The 19,778-nt window shown below is 46.9% G+C and overlaps 1 long non-coding RNA gene across 1 annotated transcript in view; it reads left to right on the forward strand.

Moving 5' to 3' along the window:
* Nucleotides 1-11,660: 11,660 nt before the first annotated feature.
* LOC132468344 (uncharacterized) overlaps nt 11,661-19,778 on the forward strand; it is a 28,766-nt gene continuing 20,648 nt past the window's right edge. Inside the window, exon 1 of the long non-coding RNA XR_009528213.1 lies at nt 11,661-12,186. This is a non-coding gene — a long non-coding RNA (uncharacterized LOC132468344). The remainder of the gene's footprint in view (nt 12,187-19,778) is intronic.

A 19,778-nucleotide genomic window follows, 5' to 3' on the forward strand; every position in this document is an offset into this window, starting at 1 on the left:
CGCAGGCCTGTTCCATTGCCTGCAAAAGAGGCATGTGGTTGGCGGTCATATACACTAAATCCTCAAGCCGAAAAAAATTCTATAGGGTTTGGAAATGGCAAGTTTACGACTTCTAATTGTTTATGGTTGGTGTACCAGTTCCAGACCAAAACAGCCTGAGGGAATACACACTTTATCCCAGACAACAACAAACCTGGGCTGCTCTGATCTGTCCTGTTCAGCTGCATCATTAAGTGCATCTAGAAGTGTGATGATATGTTGAGTATTGTAGGGACCTATTTTTGCATGATGGTGCATTTACCCTTGAATGCTTATGGCGGCACACAATGATATATTTCCCCGGTGCTGCCCCAGGAAGTGCACAATTCCCATTTGGCCTTTTTGTAGCTGGCTGGTGTTCAGTTTTGTAAGTTAGTGTTTTGAGGTGTGTATTTAAGTATTTTCAATTACCCAATGTGTTTAGTATTTGAATAGATGTGTTTTCCCAATGATATAGGCAAGGCAAGGCAAGGCAACTTTATTTATATAGCACTTTTCATACACAAGGCAGACTCAAAGTGCTTCACATATAAACATTGTCATACAATATAATACTGAGTTGTCATTTTTTACTGAGTTGTCATTTTTGAACTAAGTGTCTTATGTTTGAAATAGTGTGTAGTTTGCAGGAGCAAGTGTGTTGCAGAAAGGAGCAAGTGTGTTGCAGAATAGCAACTAAAGTCAAAGCAGCGCTTTTGTTTAGTGGTTACATGTGTTTAAGGACGTATAGCAACAAAAACTTCAAGTTGTGTTGCTTCGGTTTAAGCATGTGTCTTTAGTGTTCAAGCAATTGAAAAAAACTGTTATAGACCATTCTAGTTGCTTCGAGGAAGTCTGGTGGTCTCCGTATGAAATAAATAAATATCCTAAAAACTATCCAATAGGAAAGATGCTCATAGTGTCTATTAGAGCCGTAATACAGGAGTGACTGGGCTGCTGGAGCACCCGCTCTGAACGTCAAACATCGCCGGGGATGGCATTGTAGTGAATTGATCCCCCTCTCCGTTTGCAGACGACGCAGAAGGGTACCTTTCCCGTCAGCAAACGACGCTAAAGTGCCCTTGCCAACAGTCGGTATTTGACGTTCTCGGAGTGAGACTGTGTTGGTAGGGAAGGAGAAGGAAATTGTGCAACTTTTAGGGACATAGGAAGGCTGTCAAGGTTGCTAAACAAGGAGCAGACAGGAGGGACAAGCGGTGAGGATAACCTAAAGGGATTAGCTACAGTGCTCAGCTCCACTGAACAACAGTGACCTCAGTCATGGTCTCTCTCACACACACACACACACACACACACACACACACACACACACACACACACACACACACACACCAATTGGAGCTCATTGGATAGACAAATATGCATTGTATCCTATTCTGATACAATTGTGTCAATGCAATATTTATATGATATATTTCACAGTATTGTATTACATTATGGCAACAATCCTTATGTACCAACTAATTACAACTTTAAAAAATAACGCTATTTCTACAATTTAATACATTGGAATATGTAACATGGCCTCATAAAGCCAAAACATATGTAAATTGTATTTTGATGGCAGTGTTTTGAATTCATCACACCAGTGTTTAATTGATGCTTTCTAAGAAATATTCATTTGATAGCTGTGTTTACTGTTTGGTGGAAAAAATCAGTTTCGAGAAGAATATGTGTAGTTTTGACAAAATTATGAACTCTTCTCAGGTTTGTGTTTAGAGTTTTGAGAAATTGAGCTATAGTTTCAGAAATCATGTTTAAACGATTGAGAAAAACTGTAGAGGAAGTCTGGAAGGAAGGGATGAGTCTGGAAGGAGAAAGAAGAGGACAATCAGAGCAGCTGGCAGCTGAACTGTACAGCCCATGAAAGCAGAAACAAAAAAACAAGGAGCATCTCCGACCAGAAAATTAATTCCACTGCCGCAGCTGTGTCCCTGTATCAATCCAGGTTGTAATGTGTACTCACCGAGAGATTGACCCCAACTCAGATGCATGGAGACAAACAGATACACACAAACACACACACACACGCACGCACACACAGACAACACACAAACAAACACACAAACACATGCACACACACACACACAAGCAAACACACATGCACACACGCGTTCACACACACACACACACACACGCACACACACACACACACACACACACATTATTGGTTCTGTTTTGAGTGTATCATATAAACCACATAAACAACAGGGATCCATACAGAGGTTATATAAAGAGACAGACAGGCACAGATGCAGAGATAAATAGAGACAGAGATAGGAGAGCTCAAGGAAATGTCCCACGTTGTGCTTCTGCCTGCTAACCTGTGTCACCTCACATACAATACATTCTCTTTGTGTGTTTGTGTGTACTAGTGTCCATGGGTGTGTGCGTATGTATACATATTTATCTGTGTGTGTGAATGTGTGTCCGTGTGGAAGTGCATGTCAGGAGAAGGGGTGCATCTGAGTGTTTGTGTCCCCCAGGGCTCTCTCATTATTACAGACCTCCAGACTGCACTGTGATTGCTCTAGGGAGCCCAGCATGCCACAAAGAGATACTCCATAGCAGCTCTCTCTGCTAATGTGTATGTATATATTTGTATGTGTGTGTATGTATATATTTGTATGTGTGTGTATGTATATATTTGTATGTGTGTGTATGTATATATTTGTGTGTGTGTGTGTGTGTGTGTGTGTGTGTGTGTGTGTGTGTGTGTGCATGTGTGTGTGCGCATGTGCGTGTGTATTTGTGTTTAATTGGCAATGCCTTAGAGATCACAGCAGGGCATGTTGGAGACTGTGAGGGACCGGCGTGGTCGCCCCACGTATCTGGGATACGGCCAACTGGATATTGCGAGTGTGGGCAAAAATGAGGGCAACGGACAGAGGACTAAGAAAAAAGTGAAGTTTTAATGTCTCCAAAACATTCACACAAAAATATAGCAACGTTCCAAACGAAAAGGAGATGACTGCATCGGTCAGCAAACAAAACTAAGATACATAACATAGGATATCATAACCTTTCGTACTGGCCTCACGTCAAGCCAGCACCACTTTCAGCCCCAAACACCAAATGAAAAGGCCCTTAAATAGGGAAATGGTAATTGGACCAATCACGGCCATATGGGCCAGACCATTAACTGGGGAAACATTTACCTAAAGCTAACAATCCAACATAACTGAACAGAAAGTACATTGTGTGAATACTAAATAAACATGATACTAAACAAACAATCACCAAATACATATATACCCACACCCTGTGCAGAACCTAAAGATATTTACAAAACAGCTGTTTCTATCAACACCCCCCTGGGCTATTCCCTGATACTTGGATCCTAAGCTCCCTTAGCATACTGCCCCCTACCGGGACGGAAGACCAATTCTATACCAGCCCAATCTAATATATACACACAATATAATAATAATAATAATAATTCCTCTAATGCGGGACAGTGAGAAGGGGGAGGATTTCACCTTCTCACATTTCCCACCACCTCCGGAGTTTCGCCAACCGGATGGCGAGACAAAAAGTCTGCTACTGTATTCTGCCTTCCCGCTCGGTACTGCACCGTGAAACGAAATGGCTGCAGTGCCAAGAACCAGCGGGTGATGCGAGCATTGGAGTCCTTCATGCTCCCCAACCACCGCAAGGCGCGGTGATCAGTCTCCAGTGTAAAGTCTCTACCCAGCAGGTAGTATTTCAAAGTGTCTAGTGCCCACTTGACAGCTAGGCACTCTAGCTCGACTGCCGCATACCTGGTCTCCCTGGGGAACAACTTGCGGCTTACATAAGCTACAGGCTTCATGTTGTCCCCCTCCCCTTGAAGCAGTACTGCCCCAAGACCAACACCAGATGCGTCGGTCTGGACAGTGAAGTGCTGTTCGAAGTCCGGGCTCTGGAGCACAGGATCCTTGCAGAGCGCCCCCTTTAAGTCCAGGAACGCCCGCTCCTGCTCCTCCCCCCACTGTATCTTGGCGAAGCCTGACTTCCTGGTCAGGTCAGTCAAGGGAGCTGCTCGTCGGGCGAAGTCTGGCACAAAACGGCGATACCAGCCCACCAGACCCAGGAACGACCTCACGTCCTTCTGAGTCTTGGGGCGCTGGCATTCCTGTACCACCTGGACCTTGTCCTTTTGTGGCCGAATCACACCCCGGCCTAGAATATGGCCAAGGTACTTCACCTCCTCCTTGGCTATCGCACACTTGAGGGGGTGGATGGTCAGCCCCGCCTGCTGGATGCGCTGCAGCACGTCATCAAGGTGCCGCAGATGGTCTTCCCAGGTGACGCTGTACACCACAATGTCGTCCAGGTAGGCTGCCGCAAAGCCGTCTGTGCCCGCCAAGACGATATCCATCAGTCGCTGGAAACTGGCTGGTGCCCCCTGCAGGCCAAAGGGCATTACCAGAAACTGGAAAAGCCCCTGTGGGGTCCGAAAGGCTGAGCAATGCCTGGCCTCCTTGGCCAAGGGCACCTGCCAGTAGCCCTTGCATAAATCCAGGGTAGTGATGTAGGACGCTTTTCCCAGGCGCTCAATCAAGTCCTCGAGCCGGGGCATTGGGTAAGCGTCAAAGTGTGATTGGGCATTCACCTGGCGGAAGTCAATACAAAAGCGCATAGTGCCATCCTTCTTGGGCACTAGCACCACCGGGTTACTCCACTCACTGGAGGACCTCTCAATCACCCCCAAAGCCAACATCTCCTCCACCTCGGCTTTGAGGCACGGCAGGAGACGCTCAGGAACCCGGTACATCCGTTTGCGCACAGGGGTAGTGTCTTTGAGAGGAATGGAGTGTTCCACAATGGTTGTGAACCCCGGCCTTTCTTGGAAAAGGCCAGGAGGCAGAATCCCCGCTAGCTCCTTCTGCTGGCGGGAGGTCAGGTGAGACAGGTCCAGGGGGGAGGACTGCTGGCTGATGGGGAAAAACTGCTCTGGACACTCCTCCTCTTCCTCCGCCACAGCCTGCACCCTGAGCTGCAGTTCCGGTGGCCTCTCATGCCACTCCTTCAGAAGGTTGACATGAAAGGTCCGCCTGGGTTTCCGTCTGCCAGGGAGGTCAATCTCGTAGGTCACCGGACCCATTTTCCGCACCACCTCGTAAGGCCCTTGCCACTTAGCAAGCAGCTTGTTCTCTGAGGTGGGCAGGAGAAGCAGAACTTTCTGGCCCGGTTGGAGGACCCTCTTCCTGGCAGACTTGTCGTACCAGGTCTTTTGTTGTGACTGGGCTTGCTCCATGTTGGACCGCACTAGCTCAGTCATCTCCTCCATCTTGTTCCTCATTTCGAGGACATGAGCTACCAGGCTCTGGGTCATGGGCGTCTCAGGTCCCGCCCATGCCTCTCTCAGCACATCCAACGGGCCCCTCACCTGTCGGCCATAGAGCAGTTCAAACGGTGAGAAGCCAGTGGAGGCCTGGGGAACCTCCCGGTAGGCAAAGAGCAAGTAGGGCAGCCAGTGGTCCCAGTCCTTCCCATTGACTGCCACAAACTTCCTCAACATGCCCTTTAACGTTTGATTATAGCGCTCCACAAGGCCATCTGTCTGAGGGTGGTAAGGAGTGGTCCGAATGCCCTTAATGCCTAACAATCTGTACACCTGCTTTAAGGTCTTTGAAAGGAATGCAGTGCCCTGGTCAGTGAGGACCTCCTGGGGAATTCCTACCCTCGAAAAAAGTTGCAACAGGGCCTGTGCTATTGGACGGGCTGAAATCCTGCGCAGCGGGAAGGCCTCGGGGTAGCGGGTAGCATAGTCGCAGATGACTAATATATACCTGTAGCCTGTTTTGGTCCTTTCCAGGGGTCCAACAAGGTCCATTGCTATGCGGGCAAAGGGAACCTCTATTATAGGGAGTGACTGTAGTGGGTAAGGGCTAGTTCTCCTATTGCTAGTTACCTGGCACTCGGGACAGGTTTTGCAATACTGCTGCACATCGATATAGAGCCCTGGCCAATAAAACCTGGCTGCAATCCTTTCATAGCTCTTGGCATTACTCAAGTGACCTGACCAAGGTATTTTATGACCCATAGCTAACACCCGTTCTCTGAGCTGTTTAGGCACAACCAGCTGCTCTGCCCTGCCCTCTCCTGGCTGATGGTACAACAGCCCTTCTCTTACCCGGTAGCTCTCTCCCGACAAAGCTGGAGGTACATCTGTGGAGGTCTCACCCACTTCCTTGACCTTGTCATAAGCTTTTAGCAAACTCGCATCCTCTCTCTGTAACTGCTCAAAATTTACTGAGATATCACCCCAATCTGCATCTGGTTCTGCAAGTGGTAACTCAGCATTTCTCTCCACCGTGCCCACTAGCCTATCCCGCCTGACCTGCATGCGGGTCTTTTTACCCCTCACTCTGGCAGGAGGAGCGATTTCTCCTTCTGCAAAAGGCATGTCCCTTAGGGTAGCTAGCTCAGCAGGCTCCTCTGTCTCTTCTCCAGGAGCCCCTGCTCGGCTTTCGGACCGGGTGACCACCACATTAACTGGCTTGCTGGCCTGCACCAGCTCTGGCAGAACCAGTATATCCTGGCCTATGACGACTGCATGGCTCAGCCTCTCTACCACACCAACAATCATCTGGTACGCCTGCCCTCTGACCTCCAGATAGACTTCAGCTGTGGGGTACTCATGTTCATCCCCATTAACACATAGAATCCTGAGGTTCCTACCCTGCACAAAATCCCTTGCCTTCACTAGGTGGGGCTGCACTAGTGTCTGGGTACTTCCGGTGTCTAACAGGGCAGTGGCTTCCTTCCCATTAACTAGGACAGTGGTAGTCTGCAGTCTTCCCCCAAAACCTGTATCACCCTCCCCTGATCTCGGGATACAGCTATGGCCAGAGAGTCTAGGCTTCAATTTGGGACAATCCGGCTTAATATGACCCTCCTCACGGCAATAGAAGCAGACCACCGGTCCTCCGGGCTTCTGCCCTTGCACTACTCTAGGCTTGTCATACCTATACGACTTCTGGGCAGGCACTTTATTGGGCTCATTAGTCTTTGGACCACTCGCATGACCAAAACCCCCAGACCTACTTTGGGCTGCTGGAATAGAGTAGGACTCCTGTCGGTAACTCTTCTGGCCTCGCCGCGCCGCCATGAAGTTCTCCACCAGCTCTGCTGCGCCCTGGCCACTCTGGGGTTGGTGCTCTTTCACCCAGATTCGGATGTCTGGAGCCAGGGTCCGGAGAAACTGCTCCAGGATGAGCACCTCTGCCACTTCTTCGACTGATTTATCCGCCGGCCTGATCCACTTTTCAAAGAGATCCCTAAGGCGGGTGTACAGCTCTCGGGGGGACTCCCCAGGTCTGACGTCCGGTTCGCGGAACCTCCTCCGGTAAACCTCCTCATTGATTGAATACTTGTGAAGGATGGCCTCCTTCACTCGGTTATAGTCCGTGGCATGATCCATATTCATTGCCACATAGGCGCTGCGTGCTTTTCCGGTGAGGTAGGGCACTAGAAAGACTGCCCAATCCTCTCTTGGCCAACGATAAGCCATTGCTAACCTCTCGAATGTTATGAGGTACTGCTCAATGTCGTCATCCTCTTCCAGCCTGGGAACGGCCGCCCTGGGCCAGGTCACGGGCGCTGCTGGTGCAGGTGCTGGTGCAGGTGCTGGTGCAGGTGCTGGTGCATGTGCCAATGCCGGAGCTGGTGCCGGATCCGGTGCAGATGAAGGCCTCCGGTCAGCCTCGACGTCCTCCCTGAGCTGGTTCAGCTGCATCTGGACACTCCTCCAGCGCTGCTCCTGCTTGGACGCCTCCCGCTCCAAGAGCCTACGCACTGCGGTAAGGTCCGACTCCTCAGGCGGGTCTCCGCCGGATGCCTGGTCCTCACCATGGCCGTCTTCCTCCTCCATCTCCAGTAGAACCCCTCTGGACAGCCTCTGCTCCATTCGTCGCCAGACTCGGCCTCGTCCTCGCTGTCCACCGAGTCCTCGTCTTCCCCCTCGTCTCTCCAGTTTCTCAGATGCCGTTGAAAAAAAATATCCCACCACTGCCACCAAATGTGAGGGACCGGCGTGGTCGCCCCACGTATCTGGGATACGGCCAACTGGATATTGCGAGTGTGGGCAAAAATGAGGGCAACGGACAGAGGACTAAGAAAAAAGTGAAGTTTTAATGTCTCCAAAACATTCACACAAAAATATAGCAACGTTCCAAACGAAAAGGAGATGACTGCATCGGTCAGCAAACAAAACTAAGATACATAACATAGGATATCATAACCTTTCGTACTGGCCTCACGTCAAGCCAGCACCACTTTCAGCCCCAAACACCAAATGAAAAGGCCCTTAAATAGGGAAATGGTAATTGGACCAATCACGGCCATATGGGCCAGACCATTAACTGGGGAAACATTTACCTAAAGCTAACAATCCAACATAACTGAACAGAAAGTACATTGTGTGAATACTAAATAAACATGATACTAAACAAACAATCACCAAATACATATATACCCACACCCTGTGCAGAACCTAAAGATATTTACAAAACAGCTGTTTCTATCAACACCCCCCTGGGCTATTCCCTGATACTTGGATCCTAAGCTCCCTTAGCATACTGCCCCCTACCGGGACGGAAGACCAATTCTATACCAGCCCAATCTAATATATACACACAATATAATAATAATAATAATAATAATAATTCCTCTAATGCGGGACAGTGAGAAGGGGGAGGATTTCACCTTCTCACAGAGACACACCCTGAAAAACAAGCAGCCTTATAGCCTCCGAATATTTTAGACAAATGCAAACACTCCCAGACCGGCATTTGACCGATTTTATTATGCAATTCAGAAATAAAATTCATTCAAATTGAATAATTTCAGAATCTTTTAGAGGTGAGTCAACCTTAAGAAGTTGCTGATGTTTCCCTTTTAAATGGCTGATTAATTAGGTCCAAGGAAACCAGTTTGGTTGCATCTTGAGGTTGAGAACAATCAAATCCTGCATATTGATGTTGGCCATATAAATTCATGAGTACATTTAAACAATTCAGACAAGAGGGGCATGAAAGCTGTAGGAAACGCAAAGCAGGCCTAAGGTTATTTATGCAGTGGTTTAATCATTCTATACTTTTGCAGATAAATTAGTTGAGCAGGGCACAGTGATAGGTCAAATAGGTCAAGCAGTTGAGTAGCCTAAGATCCTCAGGTGGCTTTTGAAGTTTGACAGGCTCTCCACTGACTCACTCTTCCACCTCTAGGAAACATGAACAAACCCTTTTTTGACTGAGGAATCATCAAAGGAGAAACACAGGCGGACCCACTATTTTAGTCTTCAAACCGTTCTGCCTCGGTACCTGAAACATGCAGAGCCATACTTAGTGTCATGAGCAGCACCTGCGTTGGTCCTGCCATGACTCCCCTGTGAACAGGGTCTATGAAGCAAAGAGTCTTTGAATGGTAAGTGTCATGCGGGGAAGGCGCTGCCCCCTCTGTGTGGTTCATTAGAGGACGGGCGGTGCCTGGGTCAGCTGAGAGCACCTGATGTGTGACGCAATGCAAATGGGTGCAGACACAAGCAGAAGTAAGCAGCTTGATGCAACAGGGGGCTGCTGTAGGGGCCCGTGGAGGCAGATGAAGGGAGGCGGAACATGTGCTCGCTCTGGTTGGTTGAATAGCAGACATGCTGCTGCTGCATCTGAATCATCTGCCTAGGTTTAACAGCAGGGGATGGTAGCACGCCAGTAAAGTATTGTGGGAGTCGAGCCGTGAGATGACAAGTGCCTGGACAAGGAGCTGTGCCTGCTGAGTGCTATGACAGGAACCACCTCCCCACGTTGTACAGGGTGAATCCTCAAGATCCTCCTCCCCACGTTGTACAGAGGGAATCCTCAAGATCCTCCTCCCTATACGGCACAGAGGGAGTCTTCGAGATCTGAAGACACATGCATCACCATCAGCTTGCTGCTGGTTATTTATTATCTTGAAATTGCTAACACAAGTGGAGGGTGTTAATGATGTATCAATGTAAACTTTGATAGCACACTTACAATTGATAGCACACCAGATGACCTTGGATGACAAGATGGTTCAGTTGGAAGGTTCCAGTTCATACAGACAGACATTTCTGAGAGGCTCACTGAAATGCAGAGACTCTAAAGGAGCTAAAGGAAATATAGAGCTGGGCCTCAGTGTGTATAGTGAGTAGGTGTGAGGAGCATTAATCCCTGAGGCACAACATTTTTCTATCTTTGACGTTTCAACCCTGTGCACACCCCCAATGACGCCAAGCTCATGAGGAGTGGAATGGAGAAGGACCAAGCCAGCACTCACCACAAAACTAAATTTACTTTTGATCACAAATAATTTCAACTGCAAACTTGTAATTTTCTTGTTTCCTCTGCGGTCTGATGTCTGGTCAAATGGAGGCAAGGGCATAATGGTGCCATGGGTTATTTCCTCAGGTGCTGCCTGCTCAGGGTTCACATGGTCAGCTCATGTTTACATGGGTTTCCGCTGCAATACCCCTACATGCTGAAGTTTGTGGTCTTCTACTTGATTTGGGCCCCGTTCTGGGTGTCACCTTACGCCACGGAGCCTGGTCAGAAAGAAGTTCATAAAAAAAAAGATGAGGCGGAAGGATTTGAAGATTGAAAATGTGGTTTCTTTGTTTTTTATATTATTTGAAGTGGATCTGAGGTAGAAGGAAAACGTGACTTTTATCACAGTCTGCGATTTGCTTGGAATTTAAGTATATTTATAGAAATGTAATAGACTTAAAATCATTACAACAGTTCCCCAAAGCTCTGCCTTTATCGCTTGCTTCGACTCTCTCACATAAACACACACACACACACACACACACAGGCATGCATGCATGCATGCACGCACACACACACACACACACACACACACACACACACACACACACACACACACACACACACACACACACACACACACACACACACACACACACACACACTCACACATAGAAGTCAAATTAGTGTTATCTAGTCATCGTTATGTGCTATCTCTGCAATGCAGGCTATTAAACATTGATGTGTTATTATTGTAACAGGAGCAATCTGACTTTTCAAGGCTGAACATCCCAATATACAAAAATATAAATGTGTAGCCTGGGAGAAGTAGCAAGTAACACTAACTCCATTATAATGACTACAATGCAGCATCGCAGCAAGCTTCAGCATGGCACTTTGTTGGAACTGATATGTCTATTCTACATGCTTATTCAAAGAGAACCTCAACAACCTATATCAACCTATATATACCATTATACTTGTGATACTAAAGAGTGAGTTAGGCCCCGTCCAAAAGGAGCCGATTTTTTGGAGAAACCGCATAACTGTGCGTTCACACCAAACGCGAAATTTGTCGCCCGTTCGCGTTGTCGCCGAAGTTTGTCGCGCCACAAATCACAATCTGTCGCTGGGCAAGTTTTGTCGAATTTGTCGCGCCACAACAAGACGCGCCACAACCACCATTGCATGTCTTTACCTTTTGTGGAAGAGGGAGAGACGTCGGAGGACCCGACGCAGTATATTCATAATATTGTAATGACCACGGAAGAGGCAGTGAATGAAGTATTGAATAGACAGAGATTTATTAGATAGGCCTACCTAATAAACCGTAATAAACCAAGACCGGAAACCATAGCAACGCCGGTAAACAAACCCCGAGTAGCCCAATCCCTATGAGAGCTCCCCGAGCTACGGCCATCCGGAGGCGCACAGAGCTGTTGGCCGTGATATTATATATACAAATATTATATTATCTACTATTATATTATATATAGAGCTCCGGGAGTCGCAAGCGGCAACATTCACTTTCTCCTCCATGCTGCAGTTGACCCCGGACTGCACTGCACTGAGTTTGACGGTTGAACGCTGATTGGCTGTTACGTTACACATGTGTCTCAGTGGCCACGCTGTTGAACGCTGATTGGCTGTCAGCACGCGAAATTCGTGTCAAAGTTCAAATATTTCAACTCGAGCGAATTTGTCGCGCCACAAGTCCTCGTGAACGCGCTCGCCTGTGCACGGCGAAAGTGTGGCGCGACAAATCAAAACTTGTCGCCGGTTTCCTCTCGCGAAAAATTTGCCCGATACGCGTCTATACGTTCACTTTGTATGGGATCCTGTCGCCCCGTCGCGTTTGGTGTGAACACACAGTAAGGTTCATCTACGTCACGTTCTCTGGAACGCCGCCATTTGCACGACCAATCTCGCCAAGTATGGCCGCCCACACTGCTCATCTGAATGTTAGAGAGAGACAGAGATATCTGGCTCCGATCCTTATTTGTTACGCCTAGCTTCTTTTAGTCCATTAGTATCGGCCTCACGCTTGCCTCAAATCAATCTTCATGACATATATATTTATTTAGTCCACAACCCCTCCCAATACAGTGGAGATATCTTGAAAGCGTTCAAGAGCACTGATGCCTACCAATATGCTGTGGCTGAATGGGTGAGGACGCTAAAGTGAGGCACTTGGCCACCAATAATCTTTATCTGATAATGGCAAAGTTATGTAGTATATATTGTGAATTCTTGTGAACAGTTTGTGGTGAGTTACTATCATTGATCGTTGAAATCAGTCATCAAATCATAGACGATAATTTCGCCGGGGACGCTTAGGACGAGTTTTCTTCAAGATTCATTTTGTGCCCGATTTGAGTTATTATGGATTATTTTGGACAATGAATGACGCATTATTACCAATACTCTTTGGCTGGGACGATGTCAACATTGGGTATATGGAGGAGAACATAGTGTGTCATATGTCAACGTTTTTTGTATGCATTTGATTCATTAGTAAGCTACATTGATTTGCCATCTTTCAGAACCTTTCATTACCTGCACGAAAGAGAATAAAAGAGCGCATCCTCATTGTTTGATTGTGGTCGTAGGCGTTGTTGTTGGTGCCGAGTCACCACTGAAATCAGTGGGTCAGTGGGTGGGATCGGTCGTCAAGATGGCGGCGCAAAGCTACAGTGACGTCACGTGAACCAAACGAATACGTTCACTTTGTATGGGATCCTGTCGCCCCGTCGCGTTTGGTGTGAACGCACAGTAAGGCCACGTTTATACGTAGCAGGGTATTTATAGAAACAAATATTTCCCCCCCTCCGTTTTCAAAAATAACATTGTGCACACAACATCGTTTTCCAAAAAGTTGTCGTTTACATCAAAACGCATAAATACGCCGTTGAGCGCAATTAAAGCCATGCAAGCCAATCTGAATCCGCATAATCAACAACAACGAATAACACGAGCGTCTTCCTGTAACAAACAAACTGTAAATATGGGGTTAACAATCAAACTCATATGACGTTAAGCATTTCCTGGCGCATAATGTGACGCTTCAGAACCTAAAACCCCGTTTCCCCCCGTTGACACGACAACACATAACCGGTGTTTTCAGAAATCTCCACTTTGGCCGGAGTTTTGAGAATTGATCGTTTTCTGTGACAAAAACTGCGTTTTCGTGTAAATGAGAGGCCATACCGCGTGGAAATATCTGCGTTTTCCCTTCGTGTAAACGGGGCCTAAGTCATGTGCGTTTCGGCCGACCGTCCAGAAATCTATCCGGACATATGGTGGGATTCGTGTGGACGCCTGAAACGCAAACTATAACGTCATTAGCCCCAAAACAGCTGGGGGACGTCAGAGTTGCGTTGAATTTTTTATTTATTATTTTATTTGTATTCTTTTTTGTAGCTTTAAATAAAGCCCCTTGATAAATTTAATTACTAACTGTACTGTCAAAAAGTATTCCTGCTCAATTTAAAAGGTTGAATCTCCTCGTGACTGAATGTTTGTATACAGCGCGCAGGCTGTATGCGCGCAGGCTTGATGTGCTCCACTTTTTTCTGTGGAGAACCAGCGCCTTGAATATTTACTACAGCGTTTCTTCAGCTCGATGCGGTTTCGCAATGACTCCGTCTTTACGGAGATATTCCTGGACGGCATAAAACGAAACCGGATAGTTTTCGCCCCTTTCGGCTCCGTGTGGACGGGGCCTTATTCTTACCCTTCCAGACAGATCTTTCTACATGGTTAAATAAATGGCCACTACTTGACAGACAGAAGAGCAGGTTGGCTTTCATTAGGACAGGATTATCTTTCCTTGTTCTTCCTACCTCTTAATGCCTTGCTCCTTCCGTTGCTTGCTCTTCAGTCCCTCAGTCCGTGGATGAGTTCTCCAAATTACTTTTTTGCCAGATCTGTTCCATCGTGGAGTTGAGACCCCTCACTGTGCGGATTGTATGTTCGATTTGCAGGTCAGAGAATGGGGGAAAGAGAGGAGGAAAAGAAGAAGGCTCAGAAAATGGATGATGCGAGAGATCACAGAGAACACCAGTTGAGATGGTGGGAGAAGAGAGATGAAAAGAAGATAGTAAAAGAGTGCAGAAGTGTGGTTGAGATGACAGGAGGAGAGACAAGAAGGTGGAGAGACAAGAACAAGAGAGTAGTCGAGGAGAGGAGAAGAGGGGAGATGATCAGAAAGGATATAAAGAGACAAGAGGATAGAAATAGACCAATTGGAGAAGACGCAGGACCGGTAGACGATAAAGAAAATAACACAATTCAAACAAAGGGGCACATTAGGATTTGGCAAAGGAAAAAAGGTATATCGAGAAAATCTGTGAGATGGATGAAGGGGAAGGAGGGATGATGATGAGGAGGGAGTCGAGAGGTGAGGAGGAGAGAAGAGGAAGAAAGGAAATTAGTGAACGGGAGCAAGACAAAAAAAGGGGAAATGAACGAAGACACAAAGGAACAGCACTACTTCTGCGGCCAAAGACACTCAGTCAAACCAACTGTTGTTTCACCGTCAGTCTGGTCCCCATGACAACTGGCCTGGATTCCGATATCTGCATCTCAAACAACAACACACATTAATTATAAATAGGCTGAAAATCAAAAGTAGTACGTTGAAGCAGACTCAAACTTTGAGAATGTACTAAGACGGTGCTCCATTTAAAACTTTTACATTTCCTGTTTGTTTATTTGTTGTCATATATAAAAGATTAGAAACCACTCCCGATATTTTGTTATTTCGTTGAGTAGTTAAGATAATTGGTTATCAAGGTAAATAAAGGCCCAATGTGCCATCCAGTTGGCTGACGATGCATTCTACACGCTCTTTTACCGTGCCCTGCTCAGCAATGGACACTTGTGCTGTCACATGTGTCTGATGCAGACAATTTTGAAATTCTTTCAAACGTATTGCTTGAGATTACAACAGGCCGACCTTTTTGAAATAATAAAAAGCATAAAAGACAATAAGAGGCAGAGAAGTAAACATGATCACACCATCTCCCAACAGCAGCCACAGCAAAGCGACAATTATGACGATGTAAAAGTCTCAAGCTTGTGTTTATGTGGCATTTGTTCAGGCATTAAGGTGAGGGAGATCTTGCCATAATAATGCATCGAGAGTAAGTGGTCTAGTCGTTACATATTGTGGCTCGTGGACTATGTCCTCACCATCCCTTTGTAACACAGAGGGGGTCTGATCAATGAGGAGAACCTGGAGCTGAAGCTTTGTTCGTTGAGGTCTCATTAGTGCAGAATAAATGGAGAAAGGCACATTATAAAGCTGTTCATTGTTTACTCCAGAGCCTCTAATAATAGGATTCTGTTCTTCTCTACGTTTGCAGACTTAATGGTGGTCATGAGAGTTTGCTTGTGCAGATTTGAAATTCTTTCATGAAGGAAGCTTCCACGAAGTTCTAGAGAGAGAGGGAGAAGGACAGAATGAGAGAGAGAGAGAGAGAGAGAGAGAGAGAGAGAGAGAGAGAGAGAGAGAGAGAGAGAGAGAGAGAGAGAGAGAGAGAGAGGAGGCGGGGAGAGAGAGGAGGCGGGGAGAGAGAGAGTGAGAGAAAGAGGGAGAGGGAGCGAGAGAGACTATAATGTCCCACTAATCTGCTCCTCCATACCTCCATGGTCTCAGGGCAGAGGTCCTCCTCTGCCCCCTCCTCTGAGTGCAGACATACATGTGTGCTGTGTGTGTATGTTTTTTATCGTGGTTAAGTGGTGGTGTGTTGTTACTTTATGGCGCTTCAGTACTCTCCCCTCTCTCTCTCTCTCTCTCTCTCTCTCTCTCTCTCTCTCTCTCTCTCTCTCTCTCTCTCTCTCTCTTTCTCTCTCTCTCTCTCTCTCTCTCTCTCTCTCTCTCTCTCTCTCTCTCTCTCTCTCTCTCTCTCTCTCTCTCTCTCTCTCTATCCCACTCTTCCTCTTGTGGTGGCGGTTGTTCTCTTTTAGGCCGAGTGGTTCAGAATACTGACGAAGTGGCTCTTAATTATGGATAGACTGTTTATCCTCCCAGGATCTCCTGGGGAGAGAAAACATGCATTCCAACTTCGCTCGATAACGCCTCGGCTGCATGATTATGACAGCCGCGCCGCGCACAGGCCTCTTCTAGCTCATGCCGCAAACCAACCCAGGCCTCAATAAACTGCAGCTACGCAGAGACCAGTCAGGACTGTCTGGCCGTCATTTAGCAAAGTGTCTTCCTGACTAGAGTGCCTAAAATCCCTCCAATTTCTAATGGGAGCAGATTAAAGTTTTTCTCAATCGTTTAAACACGTTTTCAGAAACTGTCAAATTGAAGCCCTTCTATCGAAACCTAACAATCCTTTGCCAAAATGTCACTCTGATGAAAAAATGATACACACAGTCTTCCATATTCACTGTTTTTATTCAGTTCCAAAAAGGCACGTTTTCACAACAACCAAAAAATCTAATACTCAATGCTGTACGTTGCAGTACAGTGCTTTACAGTTCATTAAAATCAGTTGAAGCAAAAATATAAAAGAAATTCACCAAAAATACACAACTGTACTGTAAACAAAGATATCAAATGATTGTCTCTTAGAGAGCATCAATTAAACACTGGTGTGATCAATTCAAAACACTTCCATCAAAATGCTATTTACATATGTTTTGGCTTTATGAGGCCATGTCACATATTCCAATGTATAACATTGTTTAGAAATAGCTTTCTTTTCTAAAGTTGCAATTAGGTGGTACATATAGTATAAAGACTGTTACCATATTGTAATAGAATACTGTGAATATATCATATAAATAATGCATTGTCACAATCGTATCACAATAGGATATGCATATTTGTCTATCCAATGAGCTCCAACGGGCTGAACTCACAATCCCAGCTTCCCAGAATCATACTGTACACCTATAGTTGATGCTGGAACATTGCTCTGTCAATACACCAATGTTACCTATTTTGATAAATTACAGCACAGTAATTGCACTGATAAGTAAAATGAAAAACATTTGTTTTGAAGGCCAGTGTGATCCAGGTGAACCAAGTGTGCTAAATGATGAGATTTGTGCTTAGAGTTTAGCAAAAATGTGAAAACAGTGGGATTGTGCTAAGAGTTTAGTTGATACGTGAGCGTCAAGTTTTCAGAATTGTGTGCATAGTTCCAATTTTTGTGTGTTTTCAATCGAGAAAAACTGTAAACAGAACAAATGTTGAGTTGTGAAACAGACTACAATCGCAGCATTCCTGACAAAGCCTTTGCCAAGTTGACATATCTCGGTGTTTCTGGGTAATGGTGTAACTGCATTGTAATTATTGGATTGCAATCGGTTCAACCAAATGTTCATGTTGTTCATGTCAAATATTGTAATGCTGACTATAGTATGTAGTAAAGGCTATATCCACCAAATAAAAGTATGTTGTGTATGGACTAGTGTCAGTGGGAAGTTTTTCTAGGCAAGGATTACTGTTATGGCGTAGGACCATGTTCAGGATGAATGTTTGATGAATAATGCCCATGATGTGTGTCCTGCAGAACCCTTGGAATGAAAACCCTGTGATCTCACTCTGTCTCCCATACAGGCTTTATATAGTCATGCTGTTTGATTGGATGCTGACAGGAAATGTAACCTGATTATAAATAGTTCAATGTGTGTTTTTTTGTGTTTGTGTGTGTGTGTGTGTGTGTGTGTGTGTGTGTGTGTGTGTGTGTGTGTGTGTGTGTGTGTGTGTGTGTGTGTGTGTGTGTGTGTGTGTGTGTGTGTGTGTGTGTGTGTGTGTGTGTGTGTGTGCGCGTGTGTGTGTGTGTGTGTGTGTTCATGCACAATGCCTTACATTTGCATTTCTAGTAATGGATTGCATTAGTACATGACTGTTCTTCTCTTACACATGCTGTCTCTCTATCACAAATATGCACACATACACACACACACACACACACACGTACACACTCACACGTACACACTCACACACCCGTACACATTCTCACACACACACACACACACACACACACACGCACGCAGTGTGCGAATTATACCATGGTCTCCGGGGGAGCTGGCGGCGGGGGGGGGGGGGGGGGGGGGCGACGGCGGCGGGGGGGAGGGGGGGGGTGGTTGATGAAAGTATTTCGATCACTTATTAAGTTAATTCGTTACATATAATGGTTTATTCGTTTCCCAGGGGATCACCCGTGATCCCTCTATATAAATCTTCTCTCCACTCTGTCTCTGCCAGATCGTCTCTCGTACTCACAGAGCTTTCCCGCAACTCCTGAACTGTTTCTACAACCACCTGACCACCTGCCTGTTGTCGAGTCCCTGCCGGCCTAGGCATCCTGTCATCCTGGGTCACTCCTGGCTTCGTAGGCACAACCCCAATATTGACTGGTCTACCTGTTCCATCCAGGAGTGGAGAGTGGGGAGTCTGCATTCCTGCCTTAAGATGCAATCACGTCGCCTTCCCCCCTTGCTCCTGATCCAGCCTCAGACATCTCCGGGGTCCCTGCAGTCTACCACGACCTGAGGGACGTCTTCAATAAGGCTAAGGCCACCTCCCTGCCTCCTCACCGTCCCTATGATTGCGCCATTGATCTCCTTCCGGGCACTTCACCCCCCAAGAGACATTTGTACTCCCTCTCCGCCCCCGAGCGACAAGCCATGGAAGAGTACATCCGGTCCTCCTTAGCAGCGGGAATAATCCGACCCTCTTCGTCAACCGCTGGGGCAGGTTTCTTCTTTGTGGGCAAGAAGGACAAATCCCTATGCTCCTGCATCGATTACCGAGGTCTGAACGACATCACAGTAAAGAACCGTTGCCCCCTTCCACTACTCTCCTCTGACTTCGAGATGCTCCAGGGGGCAACGGGGTTCCCCAAGCTCGACCTTAGGAATGCTTACCATCTGGTTCGCATCCGAGACGCAGACGAGTGGAAGACGGCCTTCAACACCCCTACAGGTCATTACGAGTACCTGGTGATGCCCTTCGGTTTGACCAACACCCCGCAGTCTTCCAAGCGCCCGACCTTCTGCGGGACATGTTAAATAAGTTTGTTTTCGTCTATCTGGATGACATCCTGATCTTTCCCGCAACCTAGAGGAACACGCCACCCACGTCCGGTCGGTTCTCCGCCGCCTCCTAGACAACTCCCTGTACATCAAGGCGGAGAAGTGCGAGTGCACCCTCTGTCTCCTTCCTGGGATACATTATAGCAAGGGACAACCTGCGGATTGATCCTGCCAAGGTCTCTGCTGTCACCTCCTGGGCCCCCCCGGAAACACGCAAGCAGCTGCAGCATTTCTTGGGGTTCGGCAACATCTACCGGCGCTTCATCAGGGGCTTCAGCTCCATCGCGTCCCCCCTCTCGGCCCTCACCTCGCCCAAGGTCCACTTCCATTGGTCCAACGAGGCACAAAACTCCTTCGAGACCCTCAAGACCCGCATCACCACCGGCCCCATCCTTCAGATCCCCGAGCCCG

This window comes from Gadus macrocephalus, chromosome 11 (assembly GCF_031168955.1).
Source record: "Gadus macrocephalus chromosome 11, ASM3116895v1".
NCBI classification, from domain to species: Eukaryota; Metazoa; Chordata; class Actinopteri; order Gadiformes; family Gadidae; genus Gadus; species Gadus macrocephalus.